General features: G+C 36.9%; 1 protein-coding gene across 1 annotated transcript in view; it reads left to right on the forward strand.

Annotated features, from left to right (window-relative positions):
• The window catches only part of LOC134648318 (zinc finger protein ush), a 269,240-nt gene that overhangs the window by 112,629 nt on the left and 142,496 nt on the right, over positions 1–14,115 (forward strand). The window lies entirely within an intron of this gene.

The raw sequence follows: 14,115 nt of genomic DNA on the forward strand, positions 1-14,115 counted from the left end.
TACTGGCCAAATATATCGTAACACATTCTTATTTCTATGATAACAAAGATGTGTTACTACATATATATTTTTGCACTTTGACCATCGCTATCTATTTGGTGCTGACAGCAACAAATGTGTGCATCAGTGACTTCAAGTATACTCCTTGACAAATAAAAAAAAGATAATGAACCCTTAAGCCTAAGGTAATGGTATCTAAGGTCCACTTGCACCATTCCACTAGCCCGGAGTTAACCGGTTAAACCTGGAGTTACCATGGTTACCAGTACAATTTGACACTAGGTTAACGGTATAACCCCGGGTTAGTAGGATGGTGCAAGTGGGCCTAAGATGGTAGAGTGTATTGATCCGAGTTTGAAGTTAAGCGACTCATTATTGAGTCCAAAACGTTGCCCGTGACGTCATGCATGGTCCTTGGCCCTGTGACGTCACGTCGCTGCTGCCAACTCCAGGGAATCAAGAGTGGAGGTTGATCGGGAGCAATTTCGCAAAAACTACACTACACGATCCGTTGTACAGATCGCTGATAGGGCGGTAGCGTCGGCAGAGCCAGCTGTGTGAAATACACGAAATTTAAACATTAACATTTAATTTTGCTATACAAACTTGTTCGTGAATATTGTTAAAGTCAAACAATAAATAAATTAATATTACGGGACAGCTTACACAGATCAACCTAGCCCCAAAGCAAAGCTTGTACTTGTATTGTAATTGTAATCCTAATAATTTTATTATTATAAATGTGAAAGTTTGTTACTATGTATAAAGTATTATTTGGCACACCGATAGTTCAATGCCTGGAAAAGGACAGGATACATTTTTCATCCCAGAATTCATCCCCTAAGGAGAGTTGGGGAAACAACGGGGTTTAGATTTGGTACGAGAATACTAAAAGGAAGGGTGGGAGCAGTTTAAAGTGGAGCAGGTCACTTCTGGATGAGGTTGGCTTATGCTCAGCAGTGGACGATAAAAGGCTGGTACAAGATGATGATGATGATTGTTGTATTCTGGATTATTCCAAGCTATAAAACCACGTTGTCTGCTGTCGCTACACATACGCCGCGGCTCGTATCATGCCATCTAATATTATTCTGGGAACGACCTTAATAAGTCACTACAGAATGTTATCTATTCCATTTTATCAGCTGCTGATAACGATCTGAATCCAATTAGGCCCACAATGCAATATGGACCGTCTCGAGTTCAGTTATGACGGAATTCTGACGAAGTTTAGTTTCATGCTTAGTGGATTCCTTAAGAATTGAATTTAGTTTTAATTTTTAAGTTCAAATTCAGAGTTTGTGGCTAGTTTTACGGTGTGTGATTTTGGACGGATTTATTCGGATGTCTCACGATAAATAACATTAATAACCACTGTATTTAATTTTTATTTTTTTGGACAGACAAAAATAAATGACTAGGGTAAAATGCTCTCTTGTCGGCATTCTGATACCTATTCACTGACAATGAATAAACCTTTTAATGAAATAAGCCTCCGTCCCCTTTCGTCTAAGACCCGAGATACACTTGTAAGTTTTACTTACGTAAGTAGGGACAAAGCTATTTGTTAGAATGAGATAACGATATTCATCTCTCATTCTGTAGTATAGCTGTGTCCCTACTTACGTAAGTATAACTTACGAGTGTGTATTGGGCCTTAAGCGCAGGGTCATTATATGCATAAGCCGCCGGTAACGATTCCAGCTCCAGTTAGCTATAGCAATCGTGTATCAATAAAAACCTAATAAAATCAAGGATTCAGCGATTTAATGAAATGGAACTGCATCGTGACTAAATTCAGATTGTCATCTGTGTACAAAAACTGCCCTGGCTCAAAATGTCTTAAAACGTTAGGCGTTTTTTGACAGTTAAGCCCTTTAGTGTATTGAAGGAATGTGCAAGAGTTAATTGGTAAAGATCGAGTCGCGCGATTTGGATATCGTTGTCACGTCACCGGGTATCTGGGGGCCTACCGCGAAATTCGCAAATTGCGGGGATCTTTCTCTTTTACTCCAATGAAGGCGTATTTAGAGTGACAGAGAAAGATGCCCGCAATCTGCGGTTTTCCATTTTCGCGGTTATAGCCCTGGTATGGGAGCGAAAGGGTTTTTGGCAACTAAATACGAGCAAAACTGGTATCGAGGATGTGGGTGTAAAGGTCGGTAAGGCTGCCTTTCCACTGAGATGGAGATCGCGAAGACGTGCAGGAATCAACCAATAGCATTGGTTGTAATCCAACGGAGCGGAGAAGAGCTTTTGGTCGCGTCGCGTGGTACGGGTCGCGATTGCGACAATAAAATCATTGTGTGGTAGATATGGCTCCTCTATAGTAATAATAACTCAATGCCTGTGGCTGTGGGTACATGCATATTAATGCATAGGTGTACCAAATATGCTTGTAAAGGGCTAACATTAACACACATGGCTGTACTCCAGTTGCACGTGATTGAAAACGTGCTAAAAGAACCAGGGCCGCTAACCGGGAACGGTAATTTGATCGCGCGATAATCGCCGCCATCGCTGGAAAGTACACTCGGCTACGAATATGGCAAGAATATTTAAAAAAGTTCGTGCTAATGTTTGATACCTCAGATTGATACCATATCTTGTGAATTTTAACTCCTGCTGTGCTCTTGTTTCGAAACTGTCCTGCAGTTTGGCAGAAGAAAAAAATCTGTATATTAGGGTTTATTTCATCTGAATAAATGATTTATTATTTATTTATTATCTTTTTTCTTTTTTAATGATAGGTCTGACTAATAAAGCAGGGTCTACCCGGTCAGTGCTTTAGCGTTCTAACACTGGCGCATTTACCTTATGTAATTAGCGTCCCACTGTTATGCTATGGTCCCGGTGGTTCTTGTGATTCTCAACAGCCAGGTTTCGATGATTGGGTTGTTTACCCCAATTTCTTAAACAAACGTTCAAGCAAATGTCTAAATTTTATAACTATTTTTTACATAAATACGATTAATTAATGTAGGTAAACATTGTTATCGCTTAGTATAGTATCTATATAAAAAAAAATTATATTATACAAATATTACCTAACTTTGCTTGAATATATTTTTCTTTAGGGGAAAATTGGAATAGACTGTACTAAGTCCAGAATACTCCGAATTATAATAATAATAAGTACTCGAGCGTGTACTTTCTTATCAGACTTTTGGTAGCCGTATGCATCTGCATGCTACTAACGCAGAGCGATTACAATACAATACAAGCTACATAATTAGCTTACTGGACTTACCAACTTTGAGATTGAGATACTTAACAACTGCTTTGAGATGAGGCAAGTGTCCTAATAATCGATATACTACTAACGCAGAGCGATTACAATACAATACAAGCTACATAATTAGCTTACTGGACTTACCAACTTTGAGATTGAGATACTTAACAACTGCTTTGAGATGAGGCAAGTGTCCTAATAATCGATATATGCATTCCAAAAACTGGCAGGCTGTTTGTCACCTCTATTGCTATGAAAATTAAAAATGAGAACTAAAAAATCCTAAAACATTGTCAAGAACTATTATACCTACTTAGACGTACCTAAAGGCTGAAATAGGTACTTTTAGGGTTCCGTACCTCAAAAGGAAAAAACGGAACCCTTCTAGGATCACTCGAGCGTCTGTCTGTCTGTCAATAGTCATAGTCAAGTCAATAGTCAAAATATACGTTACTTTATTCATGTAGGCCTAGCAACAAGCACTTATGAATCGTAACATACTTATATATTATCTTAAGCTAATTATCAGAGCAATTTATTGATGTTATTATTACATAATAATATTGGATTATTATACAATTCAAATGTTTGTCTAATTGGAACGCGAGGCCGACTCGCACTTGACCGGTTTTTTTTAGTGTTTCGTAAAATAAATACCTATGCATTGAAAAGCAAATTCTTGATTATGAATCTATGTGTTCATTCACCTCTTGCAATGCCATCAAAAATTTAAGTAGACGAAACAGTGATATCGTAAAGATAACAAATACTTTAGAGCGATCAGACCTACCTCGAAGAAAAATGTTAAACAAGCTATAACGAACACAAAATAGAAACTTGAGACGAACAAAGCCATAATAATCAACTTTATGTTGTGACAATTAAAGTTAATTATTTTACTGGACATTTACGATTTAATGACGCATTTTACGGCGCTTGTAAAATAATTGTTGTACCACATTTTGTGACAGTTTTGATTTTGAAAGCAGAGTTTTATTTTATACTTGTAAAATATTTTTGTTCATACGAAATATAGGGTTTTACATGATTTAATGGCGTTTGTTGTTGGAACAAAATAAGAACGAATAAGTCTTAGAATTACTGTTGTTCAAAGATAAATTAAAGGTTTTTTTTACCCTACCATCATAAATCCACACGTACATACGTATTATTTAATAGAAATAAATTGTAAAAACTAAAACGTGTCACTAAATCTTCTATGAAATCATCTTCCTAACAACTTAAGTGTAAGATACAAAATGTATTAAAAACGGGAGCCGACTGCACTCACACAGAGCAACATATTGCCTAACCACCGGTGGACCATATGTGTTTACAATAAGGTATAGAATAGGTTAGTTAATTGCGTGGGCGATGATACAAGCCGTACATAATACTCCACAGTTTGGAACGTCATATCGGAGCACGCATACGTCGAGAAAGTTAAGTGTATGGAGATACGATAGGGATGGCTCTTCGTTAATATCTGACACTTACTATACTTATTATTTATGTACTAGGGCATTTCTTAATAAATTCTCATACTTAATTTGTTAATACATACATACAAAAGTTTTAAGATATTATGGTCCTGGTGGTTATTCTCTCAAAACAATGAAAAATTGCCTAACTTGATTTTATTTCGATATTTTCGAACATCAGTAAGAAATTTCGTGTTCTTTAGTTTCTGATTCGTTTAGGAAGTTCTGAATTAGGATTTTTTTTTTCTAACAGTTTCTTATGTAAGCATTTGTTTAATTCAAGCAACATGGCTCATATTCGGATACCACTTTTGAATATTAGGATCAAAATCGAGAAGGAAAAAATCTGGGTAAAAAAGCTTTTGGGACATGGGTAAAGGTAGTAAACATATTTTGTTGACTGTTAAAGCATGTTGCATTTTAAAACCCATTATATTAATGATAGAGGCAGACATATTTTAGATAGTAAGTAGGTATATACCTAATTTCTAGAATCGGGCATAAAGTCTCTTTTTTTATCACCTTTTCGAAAGAGATATCGAATTCAAAAAATGCTCCCGCGCTTCTCTTGACATATTCCTCCTTTTTCACGACATAAATTATTGGTCGGACTACAATGCAGTTCCTTTCCCATAAAATTCTCTTCCACGTTTCCATTTTCAAATTTTCCGTTTATTTTACGACAAATTTGCCCATTATGGCCCATTGACGGGTTATGGTTATGCCCAAAAGTTGTAGAGTCCTTGCGCAGGCGCCGGCAGCCCTGCGCCGGCGCCACGCCGCGTCCCGACCAGATAAATCAAACGGCCGATAGCCGCAGATACTGTATTAATCAGTTTCGTCACATTATCTGCCCGCCACCTAATGGATTCTTAATGCGAGTCTGTAAAAATATGTCCAGTGTTAATGCCTTACAGCGATACTGACGAGATACGTGGGAGATGGAGAAATTAGTTTAAGTTGGGCTAGACTATTTCCTCGTTGGCTCCATGTTTGCAAACTTAAATGGAGCTGGGCGGGACATGTTGCCAGGCAGAGTGATGGCAGGTGGGCCAAAATGTTAATGGAATGGTGGCCGCTTTCAGACGAGAGGAGTGCCTGGCGTCCGTTGGCAATTGGGTGCACGATATTCGGAAGATTGCGGGTCACTTCTGGATGAGATTGGCTCCGGACCGGGATAAGTGGCCTACTGGAAGAGAGGCCTATCGTCGCTATAAGTACTTACTCAACCTCATATCTGCAACAATCATTTGATGGTAATGTCGCTTTTCTTTCATTCGGAATACGGGTGTTTTTGTCATCAAATGAGTGTTGCAGAACTTGCAGATACGAGGTTGAGTAAGTATAGCGGCGCTATGCTCAGCAGTGGGTGATAAAAGGCTGTTATGATGATAATGATGATGATGTTTGTAATATCGAGATTGCATATTATGTTGCATGGCTTTCAGTACGGATATGATGGTCGTTCTTGTCTACGTGACAGCGTGATAAAACGGTATCCATCACTTTTTCTATCCCGCGGTGTTAAAAAGTGACAGTTGTTTTGTCACGTGGATAAAGCCATCCATAATGGGCCTGCTGGACTTCCAATTTCAGGAAGCCTAGCCCAGACGGCCTATCATAGAGTTATTCTATTGCGCCCCTTTTGTTACTATTATTTTATTTTAATTAAATGTAACTTCATTCCGCATATTAATATACGTACCTATATGACGAATTTAAATGTACAAATTAATTTTGGTTAGATTACCTAAAACTAGGTTATTCAATCATTGTTTTAAAGAATCTAAAGGCTCGCATTTACGACTATAAATAAGCTTACATAATATCCCAGGTAGCAAATTGACGTCAGCGACGCACAGGCGACGTCATTTATAGGTCATAATAAGGTCGGTCATTTATTCGTCGAGAATAGACGTTTTACTGACGTCCATTTGGGGTCACTATCAGGACGTACCTTTTTGTCACAAAATTGACGTTTTAATGACGTCTATTTAGGGTCACTATCAGGACGTACTATTTTAGTCACAAAGTTGACGTTTCACTGACGTCTATTAGGGGTCACTATCAGGACGTACCTTTTTGGTCACAAACAAGACGTTTCAGTGACGTCTATTTGGGGTCACTATCAGGACGTACCTTTTTGTTCACAAATACGACGTATCACTGACGTCTATTTGGGGTCACTATCAGGACGTACTATTTTAGTCACAAAGTTGACGTTTCACTTACGTGTATTTGGGGTCACTATCAGGACGTACCTTTTTGGTCACAAATACGACGTTTCACTGACGTCTATTTGGGGTCACTATCAGGACGTACCATTGTAATGTGGTAAATGTCCACTTTTAGTGTTTAGCAGTAACGCTTTGGTTTACTGCGACATAAACGCATATTGCTTGTGTCAGCGCAACCTAACGTGTATAAAACAATAGGCATTTAGAGAATAAAGGTTCAGAATGTTCTTATACTAGCACACATAAGGTGTTTAACTTCCACTAACTCCTCACCCGACTCTACTCGTCAATATACTTGCCATAGAAGAAACTTATAATATCTGATGGCGATCCAGACCAGTGAACCAACAAGGAACTAACACCCAAGAAAGAAGGAAAAATCAAGCAAGAAAAAAAAAAGAAGAACCACTTTTTCAACACCAATCCACGCAGTCAGAACCAACCAGCTTATCAAGAATCAAGAAACAACCTGAGAAGAACCAACCAACATCAAAAAGCGGAAACCGCGTTAGGAAAAGAAATTAAGAAGAGACGAAGAAGGAAGAAAGAAGAGCGTTGTCCAGGGTTATCCCGGCTCGCAAATCAAGAGGTGTCCAGGGTTATCCCGGCCCATTTCAAGAGGAGTCCAGGGTTATCCCGGCCCACCATCATAATCATCGGAAGCAGAGCCAGCCAGCCATATGAAGCGTCAAGCGAGTGCCATATGGAAATGCCAGCTCGCCAGGCCACGCCAGCAGCAGCAAGAATGCCGTACGCGAACTCGCACCGGACCGAACGAAGACGAAGCCGAGGACGGCCAGCCACGCAGCAATAGGATGTAAATCCTACATGTAATTTATTATTTTAATTAATTTACTCTAAAAGCCAGCATTTTTTTTTCCAATTCAGTAGCAGTCATATTTAAATCATTCATAATTATTAAAGGTTGTCGCTAAACTCAATTTCGTTTCGAGCATAAATAATTTTCATAAGAAGCCATAATATAATATAAAAATTAAAAGTGTCGAATAGTGTCCTCAATCATGTATGTTGCAATTTGCAGCGCGTGCCACACTTTGTGCGCACGTCGACAGAAAACTTAACTAGGCCGCGAGACTTTGCCGCGAGTTAGAATATTTTAATAAGCGATGAATGAAATTTGATACATCGCATAACGATTAAATAATTAACAATTCAATTCAATAAAAATATTTAATTGTTTCTTAGTAATGATTGATACTTTAGCTACGTGTCGGACTGATCACCTGATATACAGCGAAAGTTTGATTTATTACATCATTTTTTTTTTTAATTTTGGAAGTTAAATAATATTGTTTATTTTATAGAAAGCTTACAGTACGGTACAATTTTGAGAAGTTTTAAGGAGTTTAGGCACATTTATTTAGAAAATGTGACCTTATAGCTAGAGCACTTGATCATAGTGTGATATACAGTATCCTCCGTGAAAGTTGTAGGAGACTTATTGTCTTAATGTATTTGTGTCTCTAGGTACAGGCAGAGCCGTACAGCCTGGCCTGATATGCCATTTTATAGAGTTGATAAAGGGTGACCATGCCCTAGGTGTTTATTGAAGAATTGCTATGGATAGCATTGATAGGTGAAGGATGCGCACAGAGGCGCAACCCAGTTATGCCCTTGATCATAGTCGACCTCATAGGTGTCCGTGAAAGGCTTAACATTTAATACGGCATTAGTTTATTTTATTATCAGAATTATGGGAGATACCGTAACTATAAACAGCGAGAGTGAATATTTTAAAGTTGAATACCAAATGTTTTTAAATGTTTTAAAGTTGAATAGTAAATGTTTTAAAGATGAAGAGTAGGTAAATGTTTTTAAAGAAGGAGATTCATATTTTATGAGAAAAGGAAGTAAATTAATATATTTAACGTTTGAGAGATTTTAAGTGAAGATAATATTTTCTTATTAAAAGATAACGATATTTTTTTACAAGGACTACGACATTAATACGACACATAAGGACCAAGCTGAATAAAGACTGTTTTATTATACCTACCTATACAATTTATTAACATATTTTTTTATTAAATTTCAGAAAAAATTGTAAACAAGTAACATGCGTTTAAATTTTTTCTTCTGCCACCCCGGCGGTGAGAGGAACTTTCGGGGGAGGTGTAATGTGGTAAATGTCCACTTTTAGTGTTTAGCAGTAACGCTTTGGTTTACTGCGACATAAACGCATATTGCTTGTGTCAGCGCAACCTAACGTGTATAAAACAATAGGCATTTAGAGAATAAAGGTTCAGAATGTTCTTATACTAGCACACATAAGGTGTTTAACTTCCACTAACTCCTCACCCGACTCTACTCGTCAATATACTTGCCATAGAAGAAACTTATAATATCTGACCATTTTAGTCTAAAGTTGACGTTTCACTGACGTCTATTTGGGGTCACTGTCAGGATGTACATTTTTGGTCACAAACATGACGTTTCAGTGACGTCTATTTGGAGTCACTATCAGGACGTACCTTTCACATAATTCATTTATAGATTATGGTTATTTTTGTTGGCAATTAACTCTAAAATATTTGTAAAATTATTTGGAATAACATGTTTGTAATATTTTGCATTAAAATTCACAATTTAGCAAATGTAAAATTTTGTTGTTATAGAAAATTTATTACCAAATAAGTCAAGAGATGGCGCTTTGTTCCCAACGCGTCTGTTCTACAACGCGGTGTTAAGATTTTTCCGGGCTTATATATAAGGTTCGAGGAACCATAGGTCGTCAATTCAAAAGCATTAGTGAGTGTTGTACAGTGTACAGTAGTGTAAATAGTAAATGAAGTGGTAGTTTTATACAGTGTTATTTTTGAACCTCGTACATGGTCCTTCGAACCGGATAGTTGGCTATTCGGTCCTAGGATTCGACAGCAGAGCGCGTTACTCCAATTTCTTGGCTGCCCTAATACGTACGGCCCAGTAACGTCCCTATGAATCCAGTATATGACGTCACTCCAACGTCAGTGGCTGCCCTAATATGTACGGCCCAGTAACGTCCCTATGAAGTCAGTATATGACGTCAGTATTACGTCTGTAAACTGACGTCTTGAGGCTGTGACAAATTGACGTCATCTGCTGGGACCCCCCGACGTCAAGAAATGACGTCTCTTACGTCGAGCAGTACCGTAAACGGACGTCATAATGACGTATAAATGCTACCTGGGATGCTACAGGTGTATGGGTACCTACTTGTTTTTTGCGCCTCAGAAATACTTAAAATATAATTTTCAGACTTTCTAATAAGCCTTTATCTACCTTCTTATCACAATTATGAAGTCCAGCAAAAACTAGTGTAAAAATAAACCTTTACACATGGCCTTTTAAAACCAGTAACTCATAACCCATTATTATTTTAACTAACCGCTGATAAAATCACAAAAAGTTAATCGATGATAAAAGATAGTTGGAACATACGCGCAATGTAAATGAGTTTACGCGCAGGCTTTACACAGGATGACTTTAAGCAGTGAATGAAAATTAAAAATATATTTGCCAGAAGTTACATTTGTACACGGATAAATGTTACAGTGATCACCACCTAGGCACAGTGGAAAGGCAGCCTTACGCAATTCCACTAAGGCGGAGATGAGCGGAGCGGAGAAGAGACGTGGATTACAACCAATGATATTGAATTATACCCGCACGACTCCTCTGTCCTCTCCTCTCATCTTCGCTCATCTCCGCCTCAGTGGTGGAAAGGCAGCGTTACTCTTCCTAGAGGGTGTTTTTACACGAAACGTCACTTAAGACAGTTTGGCTTAGCGAAGTGGAGTATCGCGCATCCCTCTCTGATGAAAGATGAAATTTAACGGCACGAACTCCGCAGCTAATCTGAGATAAGTTTTATAGTTAGTTATTATCACTATGATGCGATCCGCACGCCGCTCCGGTGTACGAGAGAGACAGGGCTATGCACGTATATATAGCGTACCGCTCGCGCATTGCTCCAACAAGGCATTGATAAGTACGATGTTAACCCTTAATCAAACGGAACACTTTTTATGAGATTTTTGGAAATTAAGAATGGTTTTTAGGTAATTTGGGTGCGTAGATTACGAAAAAATATATTTAAAAAATTTAAGTGGGGGGAAAGGGGGGTTTTGCGGTGGGAAATAATTTCCCGTTATCCGTTATGGAATACCAAAATTTAGAATAAGTGGGAAATTGTTTCCCATTGTCCGATACGGTTACGAACTTTTTACTAGTTAGTAGCACCCCCCGGCTTTGCTTGGAATTCAAGTATGATTTTTTAACGTTATCTTCAAAAATCAAAGAAAGAATTAAAAGAAAAAAGAATACTCAGATTTTTTTGTGCAACAGACAAACGGGCATATATTTTTATATATGGAAACAAATTATAATTTAGGTGTAGAACAAACACTGGGAAATAATTTCCCACTTGATAAAACCTACTATTTTTTTTTCTAAATCGTATGTTCAGGAACAAACAATGGGAAATAATTTCCCACTTACTAAAACCTTAAAATCTTGGCTAATTCATATCGTTATCACAATTATTTTCAAGCAAAACACAGGAAAAATAAGTCTCGTTTATGATAGTATTCAGTGTATGCACTTACCAGATTTTTTTACGCACTTAAGCTCAAAACACCAAAAAAAATGGTGTTATTGCAAAAAAAATCACGACAACTGACATTGACTTTGACATATGGTCAAAAATGGCGGCCATTAGAAAAGTGTTGCCATTTTTCAAATTCAAAATGTTACTAAGATTTTAAATCTGTATGTTTGGTATCGCTATCGCTGAGTGCTGCCATTAAAAAGATAATAAATATTTCGTAACTTAGAACGAAGTGGGAAATAATTTCCCGTTATTTGATTAAGAGTTAATATTGTTAATGCTAGGCAGCTTGCATTAAATTATTATTCTTTATTTTTATATACCTACCTATCAATTTTGTTTATTCCAGAATCTAATTTGAAATATCGGTCACATAAATTGGGGCAATCTAACTTTCATTTTAGTCTCTGGGGCATAAATAAAATAAGTTTTTGTCAAAAAATTCATTTTAGGTACAAGCTTTTATCACAGACTGTACTTTTCTTACGACAGACAACTAATACTCATCGAGACAATACTAACAACCCCTAACACAATTAGGTTGCGTTGTTTCATCACAGAGTTCCTATGGCCACCTCCTCCTCCTCCTCCTCCTCCATCATCAGATCAGCTCGATGGTACCATAATATTGGATTGTCACCCGACTTACATGTGTATGCAAAATTTCAGCTCAATCGGAAACCGGGAAGTGGATCAAATTTAACTTGCAAGATTCCATTACATTTTAGTTACATACAGGTCGAGTTCCTATGGCCACCTCCTGTCTCCATCATCAGATCAGCTCGATGGTACCATAATATTGCATTGTCACCCGACTTACATGTGTATGCAAAATTTCAGCTCAATCGGAAACCGGGAAGTGGATCAAATTTAACTTGCAAGATTCCATTACATTTTAGTTACATACAGGTCGACCTAATAAAAGCTACCTATACTTTTAATAAAATATACCTATACTTATGTTTTCCTAAAAAATACAATTAGAATCCTTTATAATATTGACAATTTGGGCAATTTTTATCCTTAGTATTCAATGAATGGTTATTCAAATAGATAGGTTTATCTTAAAATATTTGTAACATGACATAATATGGTTTTTTCCATGCCATATTGTAGTTGTGGTTTAGTTTTAGGCTACCTATAGGTAGCATATTATTGGATTTTCCTTGGCAAAACCACAGATAATAAACATTCCAAAGATAGAGTCATGCTTTTATTATAATTTTAATTAATCACTGACTTTGCTTAGTTATTTTTGTTTTTCCTTAGCCTATCCACTTTTGGTACATAATGTAGGTAGTTAGGTGATTATGATAGGTACCTACTTTCACAATTCACAATCTTGCTAGTTAAATTTGACCGCCTTCCCGGTTTCCGAAGAAGCTGAAATGTTGCATCGGGTGACAATGAAATATTATGGTACCATCGAGCTGATCTGATGATGGAGACATAAGGTGGCCATAGGAATTCTGTGATAAAACAACGCAATCTAATTGTGTTAGGGATTTGTTAGAATTGTCTCGATGAGTATTAGTTGTCTGTGGAAAAAGAGTACTGATATGAAATGAAATTTTTGCCAAAAAAATATTTTAATTGATAACTTTTCTTTATTTTCAGGTAAGTTCCAGTTCACGTTTAATCAAACCTTCCAATTTTCAATCATAAGCACCAAATAATGTACCAACGTTTGAAGTGGAAATGTTTTTACTCCAGTACAAAAACAATCGTAAGTATGTAAATACTTATAAATGTAGGTAGGTACCTAAAAGTATTCCCAACATGCTTATTCTTTCCATTTACTTTCTATAGCTAAATTATCTCATATCTGAGAAAAAACGCAGTAAAACCACATTTCACAACAAACTATCTTCTCTTTTACATCTATCATTATCACAAAATATCATCACAGTTTATTTTAGTGCTTTTAAAACCTCAGCCAAGCCACCTGTCTGATATCGTGTCTAGCACTAATCAATTCGATCATAGATAATAGATAGCGGATCACAGATAAAAACTGAAATAGATACAGTCTCGTGGTGAAACGGGCCCGATCACGATTTTACCTTAGTCTTCATTGTTCTTTAAAAAAACAACTAAAGCAACGTTTTTACAATTACAAATTAAATTACATGTGTTTTGTGTAAAAAATATGGAAAGCGTTGTAAAATAGCTATGGTATCACAGTGATCGTCACCTACCCAGTACATGTCATATTTATAAAATTTTGAATAATGAATAAGTCAAAAATTGATGTGATAACAGGGTGTCAATTATTTGGCATTTAATTATCGAGCACTGGGACGTTTACCTCATTGACAAAAATACAAAAAAGAAATGTTACACAGGGTGTAAATTTAGTCACCTGCAATAATTTACGGGTTAAATATATTAGGTCATACTGAGCAACTTACTATGGGACCAACCTCGAAATCGCGAAATAAAATTGACTCTCCCATACATTTTGGATGGCTGATGCACCCCGTAAATTATTGCAGATGACTTAATTTAATTTAGGTAGACCTGTATTTTCTCATTTCGTTTATGGTGTTAGATATA

Source organism: Cydia amplana, chromosome 5, assembly GCF_948474715.1.
Source record: "Cydia amplana chromosome 5, ilCydAmpl1.1, whole genome shotgun sequence".
Lineage (NCBI taxonomy): Eukaryota > Metazoa > Arthropoda > Insecta > Lepidoptera > Tortricidae > Cydia > Cydia amplana.